Consider the following 7,543-nt stretch of genomic DNA (forward strand, 5'->3'; position numbering starts at 1 on the left):
TATATATATACTATATACACATACATATAATATTATGTATTGAAAAAATGGAAAGTACTTTTAAAGTACTTTAAAAAATAATAGTACTTTTATTTCTACATAGCCTCTTTCATTTTTATTTTATTTTCTTCATGGATTAAATTAATGAATGAATATTAACACACACACACAAATCAGTAGTACTTAAATATATACCACCATGACTTATACATATATACAAATAAATAAATAAAAGACTTCAGAATTGCATCTTTTGATCTAAAACATGTTCCAGGTTCAGAAGTCAAACTTAATAGGAAATCATTACCTCAAACAACAAAAATGTCATGTTAAAGACTATAACAGCTAACCTGTTGATCGAGTAGCTAACACTTGAATGAACCCTGAATATGTAGTTTTCCAAGACCACATGCAACCTAGACCTCAATAGACCACCTAATTAACTCCACCAATTAGAATTCTGAAGGCTGGAAGGCTGAACATACAAACAAACTGTGGTTTCCATAATGATTCCTTCAAAAATGGAGGCTGGCATTCTGTGTTAACAATCCTGCGGGTCTGGCTTTTGCCTTGCTGGTTGGCACCCCCAGGCCTCACAATGCAAACAACAACAGAAAACAACAGGAACAGCTGCAAGAACAACAACAACAACAAAGACGTGTCCCCATTTACCCTTCAGCTGGATTTGCGAGCTTGCTGCTTCAGCGCCATCAGCATCGGATCCAAATAATAATTTTTTTACATTTGCGGGTGACAATATTCTACACAGCGCTGGCTCTCGTTAAGCAGAGGCCGAGGAGCAGGCCGATATTTGTGCGGAGGATGAGTAGGGCCACCAAACTGGCTGCTGTCACACTGCGAGTTCCCCTGCCAGCACAGGCTGTCCGACCTTGGTTTATTGGCTCTCCATTGGGTTTGCGGTCACATTAGATACACCGCCGTTCTGCCGCAAACACCCAAAGGAATTCATGGCACACAATAGGATTCCGCACTCAAGGCATAAATCCCTGTATGTCTCAGCCTCTTTTTCTTCATAATCACATAATAAAAGCTATGAAATCATACACAGGCAAAACTTGTTTCATTATGTGACTTTCTTTTTATTGATCACCAGAATGTGAAACTCTTAACCTCATTTACTTTGTGGTTCATCCGTACCGTGTGGTTCATCTCAAATTATCATCCACAGATGCGACTCAACCAGATGTCAGATGGGCTTCATTTAGCTCATATAGGTCAAGCCGTAGTGGAATGAGAGATTCCGAGTGAGGAAAAGAGTCAGGTAGGAACAGTGTGAAATAGGAAACAATGGTCACGCCGTGTCTGGGACTTCAGATAGAAGCCCTCTGAGGCTTTTAGATTGTGAAAATCCACATCTCTCTATTTCTCTTTACTTCTTCTCTCCTGTCTTCCTTAGAAACACTTAGGCAGCACACTACTCTTCTCCAGGCTTTGAGCATTGTTCACGTTCTTTCTGCCTAACGCTTGAAAGCACCCCATTTTTCACTCGGCCACTTCCTCGTGGGACCCCAGCCCAGAGAGCAGCATGCAGAGGATATGTTTTATTGGACTGTTGCTGACAAATAAATCTGAATATGTATTTTGGTCATGTTTGCAGGCAGGCGGTGTCCTTAGGGGGTAGAGGTGGGTGATTATCGGCCGTAAATAAAAGTATCAGGTCATTCACATGTGCATACTCTTAAAAGCAAAGAGTAAGACTGGGATAGAGAGATTTAAAGAGAGAATATTCCATTTGTGTATTCAAAATCTAAAAGTGTGTACATTGCTATATGACCTGTATTGCACGTTGCGGTAAAGTAAAACTTCTGTCATCATTTACTTAGCCACATGATGTTTCAAATTCATATAGAACACAAAAAGAGATATTTCACTGAATGTCTTCTGCTTTTTTTTTTTGTACAATGAAAGTAAATGGAGACTGGGGCTGTCAAGTATTATTACATATAAAAACAAACATCTACATTACAAAAAAGCATCCATTAAAGCAGTCCAAATGACTCCGGTGTTTTATACTTCAAACCATCTAATGCCATAGAGTACCATTCGTGTGATAAATACACCAAAATCTGATCATCTTCCTCTCTTTTACTTTTAAATGAAATTTCTGTTAGTGTACATTCAAAAATTGGTCAGTGATATTGCCACGTTACGCTGCTGCAGGAAGAACGTCTTTAATGTCGAAAAACGGGATAATCCACAATAGGAGTTGGGCAAACACACGTAGAAACAAGTAGAACCCCTCCCGGAAGGTGTGTCCTTGCACTGTATGCAACAACAGAGGGAGGCACAGGTGGGAGCTTGGGAGGAGGCTCAGGAGGAGGATGGACAACCGGAGAGGGGGCCAGCAGACAGAGACCAGGGAGGCGACGAAGGAGGGAGAAGCCAGGGAGGAGCCAGGAGGGGCCCGGAGCAGTAGGAGCCCAGCTGGACCCAGGCCACAGCCATGATGGCGACCCATGGCAGAGCCGACGGAGGGAGGAGCCATGGAGGAAGAATGGCCGCTGACTCCTGGGGGCCGACCAACTGCGGCGGAGCAGGTGGCGGAGGAGCCTGAGGCGGAGACGGAGAGCCAACGAGTCAGGGGGATGCCGAGGATCCGGGAGGGCCAGGGTGGAGCCGAGGGCTTTGGCGACCAAGGTGGAGGCGGAGATCCGCAGTGGAGTCGGCGCGACTGAGGACTAAGGTGGAGCTGGTGGGAGGAAGGAGCCCAATAGAGCCGGTGGGACGGAGCAACGAGGTGCAGCCGGAGGAGCGGAGTCCTGAGGCGATGGCGGGTCGACGCCCGACCAAGGCGGAGCCGGAGGGACAAAGGAGACCTGAAGAGCAAGCACCATAATGATGGTGGGCTGAGGGCGAGCAGAGGGGCTGCCAGACGACAGCAGTGGAGGAGGCAGGAGCAGGTGGGAGGGCGGGCATTTGTGAGCCTCCGGGCATTCAGGGCTAAACTCTGGATCGGGAGCCCCCTCTGGGCTGAACACGGGAACAGGATGGTGCTCTGGAGTAGCGGACACTTGAGGGCGCTTTCGAGGAGCGGGCACTGGAGGGCACTCTGGACTGGATTCGGGGACTGGAGCCCTCTCCTCCTCGATGTTGCACATTCGCCCCAACATACTCAGCTCACCCGTGGTGCAGGGGGCGGAGCTCCTCTCTGCACTCACACAGTCCGCGGCTTTCTCCCTCGTGGAGGGCATTGTCGCCAGCTCTCGCACCTGGTCTGACGGGTTCAGCTCTACGTCCGGGGCGATTCTCTACTCAGTCGCTTGGCTTTGCGCTGGCTCGTGGCGGGAAATGGCTCTCCGTCAATGGTGGGCTCGGGTTGATGCACCGCATCGCAGGGAGATGGTGGGCTGGGCTCTGGGTCGGGAGTGGTACTGGCGAGATTCTCCTCGGAACTGACGGTGAGCAGGGATCCGTTTCTCGCCAGTATCCACTCCACAAAAGGCGGTGAAATCAGATCGAGGACCATCTTCGGACGACGGCACTCTGCACTCGATGTTTAGACTGGCATCGCAGAACGCACAGAGCGTGTCATCGGGGTAGCTGGTGGCTTGCTAGCAGCTGGAACCGTCTCATATGGTCCTCGAGCAATCTCTCCCCCTGCTCCAGCAGGAGGAGGAGATATTCTGGGTGAAGGAGGGCATCCATTAGGGAGAAACACAACAGAAACAAAAACACTGAGAGAAAACAAACGGAGGGGAAAACACGGAGGAAACTGTTTTTGGTCGGTTCTTCTGTCACGTTACGCTGCTGCGGGAAGAACGTAGGAGACACAGAGTAGAATTCACAGTCTTTAATGACAAAAACACAGGATAATCCACAATAGGAGCTGGGCAAACACACGTAGAAACAAGTAGAACTGACAAATACAAACTGAACAGACTGGGGCTTTTAAGGACTGGATAATGAGGGACAGACAGGTGCAGGGAATCCAATTAATAATCAAACTAAACAAGGACAGGAACAAGACCAAATAAGGCAAAACAGGAACTGAAACACATGACAAAACAGGTCCAATCCTGACAGATGTCAAATATAATTGGTTCTTGCATTTTTTATCATAATTATGAGATATGCTATAAAATGAGTCACATTACGAGATATTTAAAGTCAATAAGAATAAATACTGTTGCAATCGTGAGATATTAAGTCACATTGTGTCACATCATATGAAATCACATTGCTAGATGGCACCATGGTTGAGTATATGCAAACATTTTTTTTTAATCTCAACAGCTCTTTTTCAATGTTCATTTTCAACATACAGCAAAGCAACCAGGACATTCTGCTAAACATTTTTTGTGTTCCACAGAAGACAGAAAATAAATCAAGTTTGCAACAACATAAAGCTGAGTAAATGACATAACATTCATTATTACTCACATTAATTAGCTATAATCTTTCTTTTAATTTGGAGTATCGTATAAATGATGCCACTAAACAGTAACAGGAGAGTTTAAAACTTTCAAAGACGCCATTTTCAACACAATTCCACTAGTTTTCTATCTTTATAACATATCAGACATATTTTGACCCGCACCTTTCTCAAACTTAAATCTTAAATGTGTCAATTCAGTGCCATGGAATCACAGTGGAAGAGATAACCAAAACACAGAACAAACGCATCTGAGGGAGAGAACAGGAATCTGGGGCAGGTCATAGAAGTGACAGGCACATATAATATACATACTTGAGTAGATAAAAGTCAGCAGCATATTGAGACCTGTCGGCCCGACACAAATCAAGCTGTCCATTACAGGAGGCCCTTGCAGGTCACACTCTTAATGAAATGGTCTGGCCCTGCTGACGGGATGAAAGAAAGTCAATGGGAGACGCTGGGCAGCGGCACGCCTTTGTGATTGACACATCGTGAGCCACCAGCACATCCTGCGTGTCAGAGAGGAACAGCGGCTTGGCCTTGACTGGACGTCCCCTATCAGCGTGTCACGGGATGGTGATGGGCCTGTAAATTATGGCCGCTTTGTTCGTGAGCTCTAAATGTTAAGTTTGGCCTGATATATGAGGATGGGGATAACAAATGAAGAGCTCCTGCATGTTCCCTACGTAGTTAAATGTATTAATATACGCTATATGTCATTTCATACACGCAGTATCAATCGCGCTTTTCATATGCCACAATTACCGTTGTTTCTCGCACGGCAGGTTGAAACACACCGAGCGCGTCACGCATTCACCGGCGCCGCAACGCAATTGGCACAAGACGGGAAAAGTCTGCTAAGTTTTCATTCCGAGATGGGCGCTTTGAAGGTAGACAAAACTGCAGGGAATAAAAGCGGGGGCCTTCAGCAAGCTGCACTTCTGAAGGTTGGCGTGCTTCTCCAGCTGCCTGGCTTGACAAGCGAGCTCTTCCATGGCATATCTGTGTGTCTAATTATGTCTTTTCAACTGCTCACAATGAAAGACTGTGTGCCTTCCACTCGCGTGGAGTAGGACAGCGGGTGGAAGTGCCGCCCGAAAAGAACACACTCCCGTGCTTCTGACATAGATACCTGTCTGTGTGTCAACATAGCACATTGCATGACGTCCCGGCACCCTAATGAAAGAGATCTTTGCGAGAAGCTGCTGCCATTCTGTTGTTCATATATATATATATATATATATATATATATATTATATATATATGAACACTGTACATAAAAATTCAAACACACTCTTTATGAAATATGATCTAGCAGCCAGCGAGAAATGATACACGCTGTCCGTTCACATTACTCAATGTTCCTTATTAACTCCCTTTGTTGATGAATAAAGAATGAAAGATATTTGACCTGGTTTATTAATACAGCCTCCAAAGCCATCCATATTTCTAGTTTTACTGTGTGACACGCAGTGTTTAAATAAATATTTAAGAAATGGTTTATATGTTATCACTTTGCAAATGCCTGGCTAATCGGAAATTGAAAAATTGGTTTCATAGCTGGTCACATGATACAATAGTGGTGACCCAATGGAATGCCACCTCACCTTACGTCTGCCAGCTGTGACTTAATTATACTGTCTCTCTCTGTGCTGATTAACTATATTCATTATTAATCTGAGGGGTAACTATAGCAGAGGCACGGAAGGGGAAGATGACAAAGACTTGAGACATGGAGCGTTTCTCCCCAGAGGTAAGTTGACTGACACTCTGTATAATGTAACATGAACAGATATAGTATGTCATGTACAACAGATAACATATCTTTGCACATTTGTGTTGTCGTTTTTTTTTTTTTTCAGGAAAAGGGATTATTTTCAAAGCTTCTTTTGTAATATATTATAGCCATTTTTAATGCTATTTTAACAGTGTGTTTATGTTTAACTTTATTTAAATATATATATATATATATATATATAAAATAAATTTAATAAAACATTTAAAAAATATTCACATTTTAAATATTTCCAATTTATACATTTGATTTATTTACAAATGTAATTCAATTCGAAAACAGAAAACTTTGAATTAGTTTCACACTTCCAGTGCCACAACTTACAAATCCAAAACACATCCATCCTGGGTGGAGAGAAATTAATAATAATAATAATAACAAAGATTTTATTTAAAAAAATACATTATTAATTAAAAAGTATATTGACTAAGTTTATATATTTACATTTTATATTTAATACATTAAAAAATAATTTATTAACACATTTTGAATTAGCTTTAAACTTCTAGTGCCAAAACCACTGAGTGAAATGGAAAAAAGCTTCTGTTTAGCTTCTCATGTAATATATTATAAGACATATTTCAGAATTTAGTTTTATTTAATTTTTTTTAAAGAATTCTATTTTAACAGTGTGTTTATGTTTAGCCCTATGAAATAATAAAACATAATATGCCTATATAAAAATAATATCAAAATGCATTAAACATTTAATATATACACATTTTTATAAACTTTGAAATTAGCAAATTGTGAATTAGCTCCACACTTCCAGCCAAAACCACAATATCACTCTTCCACAACACATCTGTCCTGAGTGAAATGGTAAAAGCCTCTGTTTAGATAATCTCCACAGCTTAAGCCAAGAAAGAGTGTGTGATCTCCAAATGTATTCAGCAGGGGGATAGAAAATGACCTGGGTTTGGTGGAGAGGAACTAATCTGTGCAGGCCTGACACAGGACAGGAGAGGCCTCTTACAGTTATTATGATGTGTCGCCTCAAGTTAGAAGAGAACAGGGCATGATGGCCGGAGAGGAAGCTGTGTGTGTGTGGGGAAATACTGGAGGTCAGGGCAGGGAGTGAGGGAACGTCGCCACAGGCACCTGTAGTCTGGCTGATTTCTAACCAAGGGGAGCTGGAGAGGAAGTGCAATCCAGGGAACTGGCAACAACAATATATTATTTAACAGAAATGTAAAAAACAAACAGCAACAGTAACAACAACAACAATAATAATAATAATGATAATAATTTTATTGTAAATAATATGAACAATAGAATAAAAATTCCTAAAACTTGGGCATATATATATATATATATATATATATATATATATATATATGCCCAAGTTTTAG

At 42.4% G+C, this 7,543-nt stretch overlaps 1 pseudogene; it reads right to left on the bottom strand.

Annotated features, from left to right (window-relative positions):
- LOC107564043 (multivesicular body subunit 12B-like) overlaps positions 1–3,487 on the bottom strand; it is a 42,535-nt pseudogene extending 39,048 nt beyond the window's left edge.
- Between the last annotated feature and the right edge of the window lie 4,056 nt (positions 3,488–7,543).

Source organism: Sinocyclocheilus grahami, unplaced genomic scaffold (genome assembly GCF_001515645.1).
Source record: "Sinocyclocheilus grahami isolate Dianchi unplaced genomic scaffold, SAMN03320097.WGS_v1.1 scaffold903.1, whole genome shotgun sequence".
Taxonomy (NCBI): Eukaryota; Metazoa; Chordata; class Actinopteri; order Cypriniformes; family Cyprinidae; genus Sinocyclocheilus; species Sinocyclocheilus grahami.